At 46.3% G+C, this 19238-nt stretch overlaps 1 long non-coding RNA gene across 1 annotated transcript in view; it reads right to left on the bottom strand.

The window, feature by feature from the left end:
- LOC109496475 overlaps positions 1 to 19238 on the bottom strand; it is a 269632-nt gene that overhangs the window by 170033 nt on the left and 80361 nt on the right. Inside the window, exons 5-6 of the long non-coding RNA XR_002739828.2 lie at positions 17742 to 17867; positions 5022 to 5072 (exon numbers count right to left, since the gene is read on the bottom strand). This is a non-coding gene — a long non-coding RNA (uncharacterized LOC109496475). The remainder of the gene's footprint in view (positions 1 to 5021; positions 5073 to 17741; positions 17868 to 19238) is intronic.

The following is a 19238-nucleotide window of genomic DNA, read 5'->3' as shown; positions in this document are numbered from 1 at the left end:
AAACCGATGTTTCTGGAAGAAAAACCTGCAAGGACAGCTTATAAATTAAAATTCTCGGCTGTTCAGTATAGAAGAATAAAGTAGAAGGCTCCCTCCTTACTCTCAGCTCACGGCCTTCCATCTTATTTACTGAGAAAATTGAAGTCATCAGAAGTGAAATCCCACGTGAGCCCACCACCAACTGCCCCCCGCCTCCCCCGCCTCCCTACCCTCCACACTGCATTCCCTTGTGCGGGACCTTCCCACAATGCTGTAAGGCCGCGTCCTCCCCTGTGTCCTGGAATCCCGTCAGCTCTCACAGTTTCAAAGACGCTCCCCTGCAACCGTCAATCCCCCCTCCCAGCCGGGTAGTAAGTACCGCCTGCGGGGAGACAGACATTCGGGAACTGTGGCCCACCTTTAACAGTCTCTCTTGACCCCACAGCCACCGCCAGCTGCCTATCTGTTTCCCTGGTCCATTCTGTAGTTAAAGGCACATGAAACGAGTCTAAGCTTGCTGTCTCTGCTTTCTCTGCTCCTAGTCTTTCCAGATCCCTTTCCAATCAGGCCTCACCTACTCCCCCCAAAACCCTCCTCCTCCAGGTCATCGGAGACTTCCATGTTGTCAAACCCAGTGGCCCACGCTCCACCTCTCTGGCTCCGCCTGGCAGCAGCGTCTGACATTGCTCTCATCTCATCTCTTTGGCCACTCCTTCTCTGTCTCTTCCCGAATCCCCTCACTTCTCCCTATCCAAAAGTGTGGGATGTTCCAGAGCACTCTGAGTCTCTCGCCTACTCTAGCTAGCCACACATTCCTAACTGAGCTCATCCACTCCCACAGCTTTAAAATATCCACTAGGAGATCAAAAAAAATCCAGAATCAACCATTTCTCTCTGCCCTCACTGCTACCACCCTGGTCCAAGCTCTCATTATCTCTCACCTAAACTATTGCAATATCCTACCAGTCTATTCTCTTTTAAATTGGTCTTTTTTTATGTTTATTTATTTTTGAGAGAGAGAACAAGGGCACAAGTGGGGGAGGGGCAGAGAGACAGGGATAGAGAGGATCCCTAGCGGGCCCTGCCCTGACAGCAGAGAGCCCGACGACGTGGGGCTCAAACTCATGAACCTCGAGATCATGACCTGCGCCGAGGTCAGATGCTTAACTGAGCCACCCAGGCACCTCCTAAACTGGTCCTTTTAAAAGGCAAGTCAGATAGTGTTGCCTTTCTACTCAGAATCTCGAGTTGTCCCATGTCACAAACACTAAAATAGAAATCTGTACCTAGACATGCAAAGCCCTGCACGACCTGCCTTGGCTTCTTCTAGGACCTCATTTCCTACCAATGTCTTTCTTACTATTGGGCTCCAGCTACTCTGGCTTCCTTGGAGGTCTTTATTCATTTTTTTAATGTTTATTTATTTATTTATTTACAAAGAAAGCATGAGCAGGGGAGGGGCAGGGAGAGAGAGAATCCCAAGCAGGCTCCACACTGTCAGCACAGGGTCCAACATAGGACTCAATCCCACGAACCATGAGATCATGACCTGAGCTGAAATCAAGAGTTGGACACTCAACCAACTGAGCCACCGAGCCGCCCCTCCTTGGAGGTCTTAAAATCTGCCAAGCTGCTCCCACCTCAGGACCTTTGCTCCCACCTCAGGACCTTTGCACTTGCCATTTTCCCTTCCTAGAAATGCTCTTCCCCTATATCTACATTTCTTCCTTCCTGATTTCATTCATGTGTCTGTTTACCAAAGAGATCTTCCCAAACCCCTTATCTAAAGTCATCCACACATCCTCACTCCATCCCATCCCACCATCTATCATTGGACCCTGCATTATTTTTTTCTTGATAGCACTTATCACTACCTGGCATGTTATATATTCACTTCTGTCCTTATTTATTGTCTGCCTCCTTCATCTAAAATATATGCTCCATGTTTCCTAGCATCTAGAGTAGCACTTGGCATACAGTAGGCTTCCAGTAGCATTTTTTTGAATTAGTTAATGGATAGATGAACAAAGGTATATTCTCTGTCCCACAGAAGGAGGTGAGGGTGGGGTCTTCTCTGTCCTAAAAAACTGACACATATAGGGCATGTGCCAGTATTCTGGAAAATTCTACATATTCTCCCCTGGCCAAGTGTAGAATTAGTTCTCATGGTTTACCATTAACCTCGTTCTTTGGTTCATGTGAGAGTTTCTTGTAGACCTTTAAAAAAAATATGAACATCTGGCTTTACCCCAAGGAGCTCCTGATTTGGGAGGTCAGTGTTGGGATTCTGAAAAGCAGACTCTGGACAGTGTTAGAAACTCCTTATAACAATGCCCAGCAGGTAATAAGCATGAACTATTATTACCTGCACTAAGTTTCTTGGGTAGTTCTGGCACACAACCAGGTTTGAAAATTGCTGATACGGACTGTAGACACCATTAAATAAATGAGAGACAGGAGATCTTCACGAGGAGCAGGGCAAGCCAGAGGTCAAGGAGAAACTAGAAGGCACACAGCTGGCTGGTTTCAGAAGGGTGAGCAGCACTGAGTGAACCGCAAGACAGGCACTGTGGTCTCCTAATGGCACCCAGGTACCCTGCGACTGGTCTGGGGGAATCGGCACCTTCTCAATTACATTCTAGTTGGTTACTCTCACCCAGCTAACCAGTTCAAAGGCAGATGAACTCTCTTCTCCAACCAAAGCCGGTGACAGAAAGATCCATGTGCTGTACTCGGAGCTGCTAGGGCCTAGGGAATGTCAGGGGTCCTAACCAGGACCAGCTGCAATGGAGAGGATGAGTCAGTGGCAACAGCCCATCCTCCAAGATTCCAGAAGGCTCTCATGCTCCTCACAAAAACCTTCCCAACCTGCCTCCTGATGTCAGAAGTCCTTTTAGAAAGGGACACACTTTCTTGTCATGGCAAAAGATGCCTAAAATGCAGACACCTCCAGAAGAATCACAGATGTAAACTGACAACATTCTTGATCAGAAACCTCAGTCACTCTGCAAAGGAGGTTTGGATAGGAGAAGGGTGCTTATCATGGTCTCGGCCCCACTCCACCCAAACTCCTGTGTTTCCCACCTCTAGCAAGATGACCACGGCTGGGAGATGTAATCCACCCGAAGAGCAATAGAAAGTGCATGGTGAGCATTTACATTTTTCTAAGTCACTTCTTTCTTGGGACATGGTTGCATTCAGCTCAAGCAGAATTGGCAGGGTTGGTTCAGCTTTTCACCCTGCCTATGACCCAAACCAAGGTTTCATCTGCCAGTGGCCAGTGTGAGGTGTGGATATAATTCACTGGCTCCTTCAACAATTTTTATTGGGCCCCTGCCATGGACCAGGATGTGGTGAGGCCGTGGTCTTGACTGAAGTTCAGGAACTCACCTCTTTCTCTGTATATCTCCTTGGAAGGTCCCCCTTTGCTTTCCTCAAACTATTTTCCAAGGTCATCTTTTGGAAACTACCTCCCAGATCCAGATTCAGGATCACATAGGAAAATCTGTTATATTTTACCTAAAGCTGATGGAAATGTTACCATTTCTTTCTGCTTCCCGTACCCCTCCACTCCCACGTGCCCCCTCCCACACCTCTACCCCTTCCAGCTCCTTCTACAAATGCCTGCAGTTCCTAGAGGGCCCTCAGGGGTCTGGCCTATCTCTCCCTGCCCCTTGGCCTGGGGGTCGGCATCCCAAGCTCCTTCTTATCTCTTCCTGAGTCTCCCTGCTGCTCTCTGGCCTTGTACATTCACCACGTGAGCCGAGATCTTGAGACTATTTGAAAAGGGCTGGTCCAAAAGGGTGGAGCTCCCAACCCTCCCTGCTTACTGTCTCTCTTAGGAGAGATTAACAGGCTTTTCTAAAACAATCCTCTTGTGAGGCAAGCCTCTCCATTAGAGCCAGTCACATTACTTTCCCAGGCCTTGGGGTTTTTAAAAAGCATCTGACACACAATGTTACTTTAGTTTCAGGTGGACAACATCACAAGCCCGGCTTTTGTCTCAACCTCTCCCCATCTGGCCCTCCTAGCTTTTTCCTCCAGGCTGCAGAAGGGGTGGAGAGGAGGGAGGGGCGCCTGGGCGGCTCAGTCCTTTAAGTGACTCTTGATCTCGACCCAGTTCATGATCTCACAGTTCATGGGTTCGAGCCCTGCGCTCTCGGGCTCTGTGCTGACAGCTCAGAGCCTGGAGCCTGCTTCAGAGTCTGTGTCTCCCTCTCGCTGTGCCCCTCCCCTGCTCATGCTCGTGCGCACTCTCTCCCTCTCTTTCAAAAAGTGAATACACATTAAAAAAAGAGAAGGGGCTGAAAGGACAGCCAGGCCCCAGGCCCCAGCTGATGGTACCTGAGCCGCTCAAGCATCCCTGCCATTATCCTGGGCAGCCCTCCACAGGGTATTGCTTGGGTTGGTGACTGGCCATGGTGTGCTGTGCACATACAACAGGAAGATTAGAGGGCCAGGCACTTTACACAAATGACCTCATTTCATCTTCTCAGCCTCCCTACAAAACAGATATTATCATCCTTCCTCATTGTACAGGTAAGGAACTGAGGCAAGCAGGAGGGAGGGAACTGGGCTCTACTGCTACAGCGAGTCCAGGCTTTGGCTGCCACGTGATCTTGTATTTTGAGGATGTTGGAAGGCTCATGGCTCGAAATTATCTTTGAATTGTCCCTTCCCCAAAGTGTACACACAGGTGCGTACACACACACACACACACACACACACACACACAGAACACATGCCTATGTCATTATAATTAATAAGTGAAATTGATAGCACATTAACCCAAAGGATCCATTGGAGTCTGTAACTTGGGTTACATAATGTGGAAGATATAAACCAAAACGGACTCCTAAAGGGATAGTAAGCCTATCTTTGGAGGAAGGTCTGGTGTGGAAGAAGTACTGAATCGGGAGTCCAAAATCCCAGATTAGGGTTCTTGCATGGCCACTTGGGACTGTGACTTGGGAAATCTTCTTTTTATCTCTCTGAGCCTCGTTCCTTCATCTGTAAAATGGGAACTATGATATGTGACTTACGTGTCTTCAGGAGTAGAATCGAATGAGATAACAGAGGGCTTATCCATACACCTGTCGAGACAGAAGACAGTAAATGCCCTTGTGCATTCAAGCTATTACAGTTTGGATGGTATGAATTTTATAGTCACTAACTCAAGTATACAAAATTGTAACTTTTCAAGTTTCCCGTAAAGTGGACTTAAATTCTATCTGGGGCTCCCATCTGTCTGATGCAGAAAACATAGTATGATCACTAATGGGCTGTCAGACACTTCGGTGGTTTTCTCAGTCATCCAGATTGAAACGCAAAGTAACTCACAATCCCCTGTGTTGCCTCCTCTCCTTCTCCTAGGCTTGAGCTCAGCTCAGGTGTTCCCCAAATGTTGTCTGAGCATCAGCAGGGAGAAAGAACTTCCTCTCAGGCTCCATCTGTCTACGTCTTTTGAGATGTGCCTACGTCCTCATCCTTTTCCTGGTTGGGAGGTCCACCCTCTGCTGAGATGTTCCCCTATCTGGCAGTGTACCTCTTCTCTGTCTCTCTCCCTCTCTCTCTCCTTCTCTGTCCCTCTCTTGACTCCTTTTGGTCTAAGCCTCTAAGTATGGGCTTATTTTTGGATACAGGAGTGCTGATGCATAGGGGCACATGGACCCCAATGTTTATAGCAGCATTTTTGACAATAGCCAAATTATAGAAACAGCCCAAATGCCCATCAACTGATGAGTGGATAAAGAAGATGTGGTTTATATATACAATGGAATACTACTCGGCAATGAGAAAGAGTGAAGTCTGGCCATTTGCAGCAACGTGGAAGGAACTGGAGGGTATTATGCTAAGTGAAATAAGTCAGGCAGAGAAAGACAGATACCATATGTTTTCACTCATATGTGAATCTTGAGAAACATAACAGAAGACCATGCGGGAGGGGAAGCGGGAAAAAGTTACAGAGAAGGAGGGAGGCAAACCAGCAAACCATAAGAGACTCTTAAGGACTGAGAACTAAAGGTTGAGGTGGGGTGGGGGAGAGGGGAAAGTGGGTGATGGGCACAGAGGAGGGCACTTGTTGGGATGGGCACTGGGTGTTGTATGGAAACCAATTTGACAATAAATTATATTTTAAAAGATAGTGAAATAAAAAAAAAATAAAATATGGGCTTATTTCAAGATTCGGTACTTGGTCCTAAAGCATTTGTTTCTACATTATTTCCCTCAGACATTTTATCTACCTTCATGACTCCCCCAACCTTACATCAAAGGTGAAGATCCCCACATCAAAGCTCCGGCCCCAGTTTGTCCCCCCCGATCATCACAGAATCACAATGCTGGTGCTGGAAGGAACCATTTTCCTGCAGGATTTTGTATCTCCAACTGCCTGGTAGACATCCCCCACCGCCCCCCACCCCCGCCACCGGCTGCTTCTTAACCACCCAAATGCACTATGGCTAAGGCCAGATTTAGCATCTGTCCCCCAGAGAGCCAGCTCCCCTCTATGCTGTCTTATGGCTCCCAAGGGAAGTGCCATTACCTCCCCCGTGCAGGTTCAAGGCTTGGAGCCTCTCTGCACTGTTCTTTCTTGCTCTCTCCTCACATCTGCTTGGGCCTCACAATGTTCACTTCTCACCACTTAAGGCCTCTGGAATCTGTTTTTCCTTTCTGCTCATACTGGCACCGCCGGCACTCAGGCGATTATTGCTTCATGCCTCAATTACTAAAATCGTATCCTGATTTGCTTCCAATTAAAATGCATCCTACCCGACAAGTCTCTTATCTACTTCTCTGTGACCTCCCAATCAATACTTGTTGAAACATAAGGGGTTCTTAATGGGTGGCACAGGGTTCACAGATGGGCTCCAGGGGAAACTGTAAACCCTCTGAAATAATAGGAAACATTACTTAAACCAGATGATTAGAAATTTGATTTAAGATGCAAATGTTTCTCAGGGAGGGAGCCAGAATGTCGACCTACACTCACACCTGAAATTCAGTGGCTCACGTCAGGAGCTCTCCTGAGACCAGATGTGAAGGGAGAGAATGAAGGCCTGTGGCCCAGAGATTCAGTCTTGGTTCATCATTTGTTTCTTGGACTCTAATCATCCATCCACCCATCCATCCATCCATCCGTCCATCTGTTTTCTATATGTGGAACACCTAGTATATACCAGAATTTTCAATATAGTGTTTCACCTCGTGATGAGCCTCTTGAAGATTTTATTACCCATTTTACAAATGAGGGCATTCAGGTTTAGCGAGGGTAAATCCCTGGTCCAAGATCACACTGCTGGAAAAGAGGCCTAGGACCCAGACCTAGTCTAAATCCAGCACTCACATTCCCTCCCAAATCCCTTTTTTTTTTTTTTTTTTTTTTTTTTTTTTTTTTTTTTACCAAAACTTCCATGTGCCAGGGACTGACCCTGCCCTAAGAATCTAATAATGAATAGAACTAAGTGAAAGGTGTGTCAAAGCACCGGGCATTGGGCCCCATGCCAAGTATGAATTTGAAAGGGTTGGTTAAAAGAATGGTCATTGAAAAGCATAGCGCTGGGTGCTCAGCTCAGGGAACTGGCCATAAGAGAGGGTCATCCCAAGTGGCAAGGTGGCATCGAGCAAGAGGGTCCATCTGTTGGGGATGCAACCAACTGACCACACTGTGTGATCCATTGAACAGGGAGCAACTTGGAGCCAAAGGCTTGGCCTCCATCAGCTTTGCTCCCTTTGACAAATAGCTATGAAAGAAATCCAGTCCAAACCATAATTTGACAGATGAAACTGAAGCCAAGCAAAGAGAAGAAATGTAGAAAAGAAGCTGGGAACCCTGGGAAGGTCTGGGTAGTAGAACTACAGGTTACATCGCCTATCCTCTCCTCTTTATGTACTTAGCCATCTACACGAAGAGGTAGGACAACAATATCGAAAGGACAGTAGAGGCAGGATCCCTGTATAAGGGGTACAGAATGCTGCCCTCCATTCTTCTATCACCGAAGACCCACACTTTTGTTGCATAACATGTCCTTGACTGAACGTAGCTGTGACTTCTTGTTAGGGCAAGTTTATCTCACGGATAAACACGCCGGCGTTACCAGAGGCCTACAATCTGACTACAAGGTGTGGTGAAAATCAGGTAGAAGATTATAGCCAGACTAGAAGAATAGGGGCCTTAAGCTGGTTTGAAGCATTTAGTGTAATTTCTTTGCTGCCAAGGAGGCTGAGGGGCTTCATTATTACTCACTTGATTGTTTCAGGGTCAACCTGGGTTTTTAATTAATCATGCTGTCATCCCTCTGTCCTCTCCTAACCAGGGGTCTGCGACTGCCACTAGCTAGCTCTTGGTGCCTCAGCAGGGAAATCTCTTCCTCAGACAGCGAAGTCTAGCACACCGTCTTATTCCTCTTCTATGTACGAACGGCCCCTCCCCCCCTCGGTGGACAATGCCCACTGTTATGTGATACATCAAGGAGCCACCTCACGTGGTCCCTGCTCCGGCATTTTCATTGGTGACTTCTAGTTCACCTCAGAAGCCAGCACAGAACTCCACCTCTTCTCTCCTTTCTTTGTTTGCAACTCCAAGCCACCTAGTTTCCTCCACACATCACCCCTAGAAGGGGCATGAGGGAGTTCACAAAAAGCTCAGCGAGGAGGACACAGAAGCGATCGTGATCAACAAGTTGCAAGGTCCATGTCGTTTCTCAAGGATTTCTTCTGGGCTGACGTCACAGGCCAGTTTCCAAGCACAGAGAGCCAAATGTGTGACTCAGCCCTTATCAGTGGCAAAAGTAGGAAGACCTTTTATTCCAGCTTTGGCAGCTTATACTCCCCCCACCCCGACCCCTACACAGAAAGTGGGCTTTTCTTTTCTTTCTGGATTCTTTGTTTCTCCACCTCATTTATTTCTGCAGCCTGAGTAGAGAGCGTGATCATGCTGGTCTTGGTGTCAGGGCTTCACAGGTCAGGAGATGGTCCCCCCACACCGCACATTTCCATCTGCCTGTTCTGTGGGGCATGCGGCGGGCCCTTCTCTCCCAGCCCGGCTCTGGCACTACGTGCTTCTCTGGCCCGGCCAACCCATGGGCAGGAATTGTCCTTCCAGGCTAGGAAGACAGGAGCCGGTGAAATTAACATGAAGAAACAGATGCCTTCACTGTGGGGGTGTTTATAAATAAAGTTCAGAGGACAAATAGCTTGCCGCAGGCAAGGGAGATCATTTTTTAACACAAGGGGCTATGGAGACATTGGAGTTTCCTCAGAAGCAAGCGTGGCCAGCATGGTCAGTGATGGCAATTAGAAAGTGTAAAGGACACTGGGCACAAAGACATCCTCAATAAGTAAGCAGAAGAAACTTATTTGGGACATTTCAAAGGTCTCTCCAGGTGAGGGGCACCTGGGTGGCTCAGTCGGCTAAGCGTCTGACTCTTGGTTTCAGCTCAGGTCATGATCTCACGGTTCGTGAGTTCGAGCCTCACGTACAGCTCTGTGCTGGCAGCACAGAGCCTGCTTGGGATTCTCTCTCTGTCTCTCTCTGCCCCTCCCCTTCTCATGCTCTGTCTCTCAAAAATAAATAAACTTAAAAAAAAAAAAAAAAAAAGAAACACGGGTGCCTGGGTAGCTCAGTCGGTTAAGTGTCCGACTTCGGCTCAGGTCATGATCTCACAGTTCATGGGTTCGAGCCCTGCATCAGGCTCTGTGCACTGACTCCACAGAGCCTGCTTGGGATTTTCTTTTTCTTTCTCTGCCCTTCCTCGTTCACACCGTCTCTGTCTCTCGGAGAGAGAGAGAGAGAGAGAGAGAGAGAGAGAGAGAGAGAGAGAGAGAGAGAGAGAGAAAGAAAGAAAGAAAGAAAGAAAGAAAGAAAGAAAGAAAGAAAGAAAGAAAGAAAGAGAAAGAAAAAAGAAACAAAGGTCTCTCCATGTGTAAACACACACATGCTCCTCTCAGTCACATGATGGCACATCAAATGTACACTGAGGGGGCTACAGGTGGCAGTCAGCATTGCTTCCAGAATCCTCAGGTGAAGACAAGCCTATGACCGGCAACTGGAGGGCAGAAAGTTCCACAGCCATCACATACAGATTCGATTTACAAAGTTCCGGAGAAGGTGAGAGGCATAGAAAGATTTCTGTAAGTCAATGTTACCATAGAGTAGGGGTTTTAACCTGGGATCCAAGCAGGAATTTGAACTCAGAGGTCTATGAACTGAGATAAGAAAAGGTTGCCATTTTTAGCCTCACTGACCTCTAATTCAAATTTAGCCTTTTCGTTGTTTATGAATGTAGGAAACAGACCACCATTTTGTTAGTGGTGATGGTGTCTTTGTCACCAATAAACATCACTTCCATTTGTATCATCACAGTTGATCAGAATATCTCAATTTATCATTTATGCTCATCGGTGCTTCAAAATGATGGCAGCTATTAGACCTGTCACTAGAACTTGCTGTTGAATATATCAATAAAACACATCAATTACTATATCACAAATGTGTTTACTAATATTTTGATAACTACATTTCAATATAATTGGCTCCCTTTTTAAACCTATGTATTTTTGACACATTTTAAAAACACTCTTTTATTTTAGGTTTATTTATTTATTTTGAGAGAGACAGAGAGCAAGCGTGAGCAGGGGAAGGGCAGAGAGGGAGACAGAGAATCCCAAGCAGGCTCTGTGCCGTCAGCTCAGAGCCCGATGATGTGCGGCGCGATCTCACAAACCACAAGATCCTGACCTGAGCCAAAATGAAGAGTTGGACGCTTAACCAACTGAGCCACCCAGGCACCCCTAAAAACACTCTTTTGAGAAGGAATGCATTGGCTTCACAAGTCCGCCAAGGGGATCCATGGCACAAAAAAAGATGTCTTTGAACATCTTATGTCAAGAGTCTATAATGAGTGAATATGGACCGCTTATTTTATAGAAGCACCACCAGCTCAAAAGCAGATTTATCACCAATCCCATATTATGAATGAGGAAACTGAGGATTAAAGCTGAATCTGTCTGATTGCAAAGGCTGTGATCTTCCTACTACATCATACGCACGCGTGCACACACGCACACACACACAAATACACATATCTTTTTATGACTCCCAAACATCCAGTCAAAAATTCAATTAGCACAGACACTACTGGCCATCAAACTAAATTAACTAGTGATCTGTCTCTGCAATGCCACAAGAACTGGTTGAAACAATGAAAAAAATCAATCTAACAGATGTTTTGTCTAATTGCACTCATAATTTGATGGCCCGCTCCCCCCTTCCCAAAGTGGCTGAGTAGGCCAAGAGCTTCCTGTTCTGGGACACAAGTGAAATGAGCCCATCCAAGTCTAGGCTTCCACACCCCCTCCCCTTTCCACCCTGGACACCTACTCTGCTCTGCCCAACGTAATGGCTTTAGGACTAAATTATTCATGAAGAGAAGGGGAGGGGAGGGGAGGGGAGGGGAAGAGAAAGGAGGACTGGGCAGGGCTATAATCCATTTTGCCTCGAGTGCTAGGGAGAAAGACAGACTGTCTCTACCCTTATAGAATTAACATTAAATTTTTGAGGACTAATAAGAGCGACTTCCTCAAAGAGTGCATGAATTCATAACAACACCAGCGAGTGCCACAAAGGAGAAATCAGGGCATTATATCACAGAGGGTCCTCACCTAGTCTGGGGCGTAAGAAAAGATTTCTCTGAGGAATTGGTGTTTGCAAACTCATCTTTTAGAGTATTTATGGTTTTAATATCCTGCTGGCATGTAACTCTCCTTTCATTAGAATATGAAATACAAGTCAGGCCTCACCTAGGCAGAGTCTCCTCTGGAGGAGAAGGGTGGTTTGCCCACGGTTTCTAGTGAAGATTCTACCGCTGGGAAGTAGGCGCTGGTGGCAGAGGGCTCTGTCGGACGCGGTTAGTCCATGGCCCCAAACAGCTTGAGATGCCCCTGGCCTGTGGAATCTGAGTGAGGTGGAGGAACGCGGCCCACCCTAAGGGGCCCAGCCCATCCCGGGCACTGAGGCTGCTGTGGGGCCTGGTAAGCACCAGCCACCCGCCTCGTGCGGCATCCCGACGGCCTGCCGCAACTTCCATCCATCAGCCTTTCCGGTCCGGGGTCCCATTTGCACATGCTGTACGGCATAAATCCGGAGCCTTTTCAACTAGACGCATAACAGTCACCGTTACGATGAGGGATGGTCTGGTAGGAGGCGGACTGGAGCCCCGGCCAACCCAGGAAGGGAAACCTCATTTTCCCAGGAGGCAAAGATTCACTGAGTAAAGGTTTAAAATTCCTACTGGAGAACAAAATGACAGTGCATTCAGGAAGGACTCCTTCTGATAAATTATTCCATCCCATTTTGTAATCCCTTTTTGCTCCCCCCTGCCATCTTTTGACATCACTGAGAACGGGCGCTAAGCAACATGGGAAAGGAAAGGGGAGAGAAGAACAAAGGCATTATTGTTAACCAAAATCACAAAACATAAATTGAGTTTGGGATGGGATTGCTAACAAATAAGTGCAAAAACTCTCTATGCTCAGAGTGAAATCTTGTACTCACTTTAAGCTTTCTTCCTAAGGCATATGCTCTGTTAATGGATATACATGATCTCATGACTTGTGGAAAAAAATAATTTACCACCCACATAAGAAATTCTCTGGGGCGCCTGGGTGGCTCATTCGGTTAAGCGTCCAATTTTGGCTCAGGTCATGACCTCACGGTTCGTGAGTTCCAGTCCCGTGGCAGGCTCTGTGCTGACAGCTCAGAGCCTGGAGTCTGCTTCGGATTCTGTGTGTATCTCTCTCTCTGTCTCTCCTCCACTTGCACTCTGTCTCTCAAAAATAAAATAAAAATGTTAAAAAAAAAAAAGAAAGAAATCCCCTTATTCTGGGAACTTCTGACTTGTACACCTTTATTCACTGCCTTGTTAACTACATCCTAAAGGGTCATCTTTGTACTCTAGAGGAAGCTCTATTTAATGGTCATTTACAAAACAGATTCTCCTTGGGCAAATCATACCCAACACACATTAATAATAACAAGAATGTTATAGCCACAATTCCCTTCGTGCACTTAGAAATTTACCCACTACTCTTTTCTTAGCACAACGAAACTAGAATTTCGTGTTTATGTTAATAGATTTGGATTCCCTAGCTCTTAATGTGGAATAATAGGGGCACCTGGCTGGTTCAGTCGGTTAAGCATCCAACTTTGGCTCAGGTCATGATCTCACAGTTCATGGGTTGGAGCCCCGTGTCGGGTTCTGTGCTGTCAGCTTGGAGCCCGGAGCTTGCTTTTGACTCTGTGTCTCCCTCTCTCTCTGCACCTCCCCTGCTGGTGCTCTATCTCTTGCTCTCTCAAAAATAGACGTTAAAAAAATAAAGTGGAAAAATAAAATCCCTGTTAATCATCCATCTTTTCTATAACCCTTTAAATAATAGAACTTGAAAATCTTCTAAGAGCAAAAAAGAACTGTACCTCTTTTAAAGAGATCAAATTTAACATATCATTGGGTTTTACACTCGCCACTTATAAGAAATTGATTGTACTTCATCTCACTTAACAATTATTCTGATTCTTAATGGTAAATCTTTCATATACTGATTTGAATCCTATCACTAAGGAAATTTATCCAAGTCCACAGTTTTCTATATTTTCTTAGCTTATTCTTTCTTCTAAGCTTGTTCAGCATGGACTTACAGCCAAAATATTAAAATAAAGTGTTCCACATGCATGTTAAACTAATTCTGCAGAACACTGGTCTTTCATGAATTGTTGACGTGCCAATAGAAAGGAAATTCCAAAGTTACATGAGATCATACTGCAAACTGTATGTCCCAGAAAAGTCACAAAGCCCCCTGGCATGACAAAGGCTCTGAGGATCCTATTATGAAGTAACTTGTGTAACTTTATTTGATTCAGCGTTTCCAAAGCTAACTTAATTGTAGACCTACCCTCTTCTCCATTGCACCCACACTTAGAAATCACAGGGCACTTCTAGTCCTCAGAAAATGGTTGGGGAGACTCTTACAGCACACAATGGCTGTATCTACATGCACGTACAGTTTTGCAAAATACGGCTTGATTCATTCAAACTAGGATGTAGTCATGAGTTGCTAACTGGTTGTTTTCAAAGGAACTGCACATATGACTGAGCTTAAGAATTGCTTCGTTGCTTCTTTTCTCTTTTTAATTTTACCCATTTATTTAGAGAGAGAGAAAGAGAGAGAGAGAGAGAGCAGGGGAAGGACAGAGAGAGACAGAGATACACACACACACACACAGAGAGAGAGAGAGAGAGAGAGAGAGAGAGAGAGAGAGAGAGAATCCCAAGCAGGCTCTGCACTGTCAGCATGGAGCCCATTGGGGGGCTGGAACTCACAAACAGTGAGATCATGACCTGGGCCAAAACCAAGAGCAGGTCACATAATTGACTGAGCCACCCAGGCACCCCAAGAATTGTTTGGTGCTTCTGTAAAAAAAAAAAATCTACTTCCGTAGGTAGATACATTGACTATCCCTAAACCGAGCTGAATATCCAGGCAAGATCACTTCTCTGGGACTGTCTCATTCTTTAGTTTGGAAAGTCTGCCTTTTGTTTCAATTCTGTGTCTTACAGTTAACAACTTTAAGACAGAATCTTGGGGCTGGGAAATGAGAAACCCAGAGTGTTTGAGCTAGAAGAACTTGAGAAAACTCCAAGCCCCTTCCATTCGCAAATGGCCCAAGAGGTCACACCACATCCCTACACAGGCTCCTTGGACTCATTATCATATTTCTGCCTTTTGTTGACCAATAAGCCAATGTTATTTGTGCTGACCTTGGCACCATTGGAAGATTGGTGCTCACGAGGAACCCAGATATCTGGGTATACATATTCTATAGGTTAGCAGAGGTACTTCTGATGGGGCAAACTCTCTAAGGGAAATTTCACATCACAGTGCGAGGTCTTAGAATCTTACATATGGAGTTATTTCTTCACTAGGGTCTTGTAATTAATTCTAATTAAGGGAAACATTAAGTAATGTTTTCCAATTAAGCCCACAAACAGTTTTCGACCCATGGTAGAATGCCTGTTTGTTCTTCGCAGGGGACATTAATATTATTAAGCACTGATAAAAGACAGCACTCGTAGCCTGCATCTTGTCACAGCTGCAGAATTGCTTTCTACGGAAAGGACAGAGAGACACTGTTTTTCCTTGGATTGTGCATTAATTTGGGGCAGCCTTGGTGGTTGGAGGAGGAGCCCTAACGTAAATCACGAGGAAGCTCTAAAACCTTGGGTGTCTGCCTGTCTCTCTCTCCCTGCCTTCTTCTTGCTGCTGTTGACCTAACCACACTTCCCTGGGCGGGTGATGCTTGAGGATGTCAAATGCTACACCTGTGGCTAATTCTCAGGCAACACAAGGAAGACTCTGCCACATTAGAAGCAATTGGCTGTTTGCAGGAAGCACGATGATCTGTAGTCACATCTCATTAGGGGCGCCTGGGCCCCGTGGTGCACAAGTGAAGCAAACGCCTGCCAATGTAATTTGTTTTATATGCCTAATTCTCTTCCTTATAATTAACATCTGAAATGCGAAAACAAAACGGGAGCGCTTTGCAGGCGTCTGGGATCCGGGGAGCACTTTCAGGGAGACTGGGATTTTAAAGCAGTCCTTTCCCACAACAAACAATGGTGTGTGTGCCAGGGGATGGGACATCCACAGGTCACCCTGGAGGGCTGACTGCTGGGGTACGGCATGTGTGGGGAGGGAGGAGAGGTCAGGAGCGAGAGTCAGCGTTATCCTCTACCCTGTGTGTGGGTTGAACTGCTGTCATTTCTGGGATGAAGTGGCCCTGCAAAGGTGTCACAGCAGTGGGACAGAGCCACCAGCCAACACCTCGCTGTATATGGCCCTAGTCAGCCTTTGCAGCCATTCCTCCACTGCCTTCCCCCGTCAATAGCTAGAAACAGTTGGACACGGAGGGACAGAGAAGTGACGCGTGATCGATCTTCTGCCACCAAGCATCCTGGGAGACAGACCGTGAAACCAGGCGAGAACATCATTCGCAGGGTCTCTGCAATGTGAATGGGGCTGCGTCGAAAGTTTCTGGGTTGGTCATCAAATCTGGAGCCTGCGCATCTGAGACCAGCCAGATGAGATCGAGTCTACATCATGGATGTACTAGGCGACTCTCTTGGTTACAAACACCAGAAACCGACCCTACCTAACTGAAGGTGAGGGAGAATTTGTTGGTAGGATATCGGTTCGCCCACAAACCTGACAAAAACGCGAGGAGATGAAGAAGCTGGTGACCACCAGTACAGACAGGGTCATGGTGCCAGACCAGCCTGGTGTGAGAATCCCACCCACTGCTGCCTCTGGACACTGTCTCTGCCCCTGGAGGTCACTGCTAATCACTGGGTGCCACCCACCTCCCTGTCTCCCACCAATCTCCTTGGCAGTATGTTGGCTGTTCTTTCCATTAATGGGTTTTTATGCTAAACCAGTAGAGTCCAAGATCTAGCGGGAGATTGGTAATGGCAGAGAAGATGGTTTTTAACCTCTCTTGGTGGGTGTTTCCAGCCCCTATTATTCCTGCCCAGCTCATGGTTAGTGTCTTTATGTCATCCTCCCCAATCACCTCCTCTTTCTACTCCTTTCTATTTTGTCATAACGATGTCCATTTGTTGAGCGATTAGGCAATCTGTTAGATGATTAACATTCATCACGTCATTTCATCTCCATGGAAACCCACAAAGCAGGTATGATGATTCCCATTTTCAGGAAAGGAAATTAAGGTTTTAAAAGTTAAGCAACTTGCCCAGAGTCACTCAGCTAATATGTAACAGAAATGGGATTTGAGCCCAAGTCTGGCTGATTCCAAAGCCTGAGATTTGGGTAGGATAAAGGACTCCGTCTCAACATTAAAAAAATCCATAGATACCAGTAAGATAATAGTACTTCTAGTATGTACTGATTAAAAATACATAATGACAGGGGGCACCTGGCTGGCTCAGTCGGTAGAGTATGACACTCTTGCTCTCATGGTTGTAAGTTTGAGCCCCACGTTGGGTGTGGAGATTACTTAAAAATCAAGTCTTTAACACTTTTTAAAATACATAATGCCAAAAGCAATGTTAATTCTGTATAAATTAAGACCTATTTTACGAATCCAAGTTTGTACCTACACACAATGCTATTCATCACATAAAGCATAGGTGAAAGACCTATCTAGGCTTCCACAAGGCCCCAGACACATGCCCCGTACGGTAACTATGTCCCCTCAATGCACCAGTGATGGGGGCAGGCACATGCCTGGAGATTGACCAGTTGGTTCAGAACTTTGATATGAACCAGAAGTCATGAACAACTGCACTAAAACCTGTAACTCTGTGGCTGCCATAGACTTTACATAAAAAATGTTGAAGGAGGGAAGGGTGAAGGGAGGGAGGGAGAAAGAAAAGGAGGAGGGAAAGGAAGGGCAGATTTAGTTAAGAGAAACCAGCAGGAGAAGCTAAGTCAACTTGAAGGTTAACAGGTTCCCCATGTTCAAAGGCCAAGTCCAGAAAAGTCAGCTCCTGCTGGAGTAACAGGCTGACTTCACAGGTCCTGTAAGGTGAACTGAAGCAGGCCATAACCTTGAGGAGGAAACCAGGCACCAAAGGAGCAAGGATCCAGGGAAAGGGCTCAAGTGACCAGACAAAGGCTGCGTCACCGACAGGATAGAATGAACCCAACACCGAGACCACCACCCACCACCCGCCATCCAGTGGAGGGCTTACCATGCTGCCAAGGGCAGGCCTCAGAGTTCCAGCCAGCTTCAGCCCTTCCATGCCTCCTGGAAGACATCATTTCCCAGACTGTGTTCTCCGGGACCCTCTTGTGCCAGGAGATCTCCATAGGGCTTTCTAAGAAGAAAGAACGTGTGCTCAGGTTCTGTTCCCTTCTTGGAGCTTCACAGGACCCACGAGCATCTAAACGGTCTTGCAAATATGAGGTAAAGAAACCCAAACTTACTTGATCCTGGAACCCTGTTGGCAGACTGCCCATTATCATCTCAGACAGCACAAAGGTCCCAAGACAATACCTACAGAAACTCTGCCCTACAGCACTGTCATCCTAGAACACCGTGGACCCTTCTTCCATGAAGCCATGCCCTCGAAGGTATCTCTCTCTTTACTGTAACTTTCTGACTTGATTAGGTTTCCATGCAGATTCATCCTGACATGGCCAGTGGAAGCATTTTTAAGGCCTTTCTATCATCTCTTCTGAAGCACTTTCCTTGACCCTTCCCCATCCCAAGCCTACCTCATTCCCACACAACCCCAGTTGGCTGCCACATCCCCAGTGTCAAGGTGAAGAGCACACACTTTGAACCTGTCTGTGTGGGTTTGCATTCTGGCTCTGCCACTTACTAGCTCCATTATTTTTGGCAAATAACTTAAGCTCTCTGTGCCTCTTAGTTTCCCCATGTGAAAACTGGGGGTGGTAATGTTACCCACCTCGCCAGGTTGTCATGAGGATCAAACGACCTTCTAGACTACTGGCACTGTCAATGTGTTTGCTCTCACCCTCACACTGCCCAGCGATAAGCATGTGGCCACTCCTCCAGTAGACTGTGTGCAATTTGAGAGCAAAGATTGTGCCTTTAGCTCTGTTTCCTGTGTCTAGCCCAGGGCCTGACACTTGCTGGCTATCCCCCATCTAACTTGGTGAATCAAGAAACGATCTGTTGTGATTTTGAGAGAAATCAAATGGAGACCAAAATTTGTTTTCTAGAAAACGACAGCAAATCGAGAGAAATCAGCTGATGATTAAAGACACACACACACACACACACACACACACACACACACACACACACACAGAGCTCAGGTGTGAAACTGCAGCTGAGAGATGTCTGGTTCCATATCCCAATGCCAGCCTCATCTCTCGGAATCCATAATTACAACCCGAATGGCAATGCCTTGTTTCATCTGAGCATCTTTTTAATGGAGAATTGATTTTCTCTCCCTTAGCAAAAATTTTCAGTGGCCTCACAAAGGGGAAAAATTAACTCTTACATTTGCATGTCAAATGTTTTAATTCTCAATTATAAAATCTGTCTTTCTAAGACATTCTAGAAATGGCAGCAGAATGGAAGCCTGGCTGCGGGCTCTAAATTGCTCTTAGCAGCTCAACTTTCTAATGTTCCATTCTGGGGCAAGCATTTCTTAATTGGGTGGGAGTTTCCAGACTTTTCATCTGTTTGTCAGGGGAGGGGGGGGGAGGGGAGGGGA

The sequence above is a fragment of the Felis catus genome, chromosome X (assembly GCF_018350175.1).
Source record: "Felis catus isolate Fca126 chromosome X, F.catus_Fca126_mat1.0, whole genome shotgun sequence".
Classification (NCBI taxonomy): domain Eukaryota; kingdom Metazoa; phylum Chordata; class Mammalia; order Carnivora; family Felidae; genus Felis; species Felis catus.
This window is presented reverse-complemented; position numbering and strand designations above follow the sequence as displayed.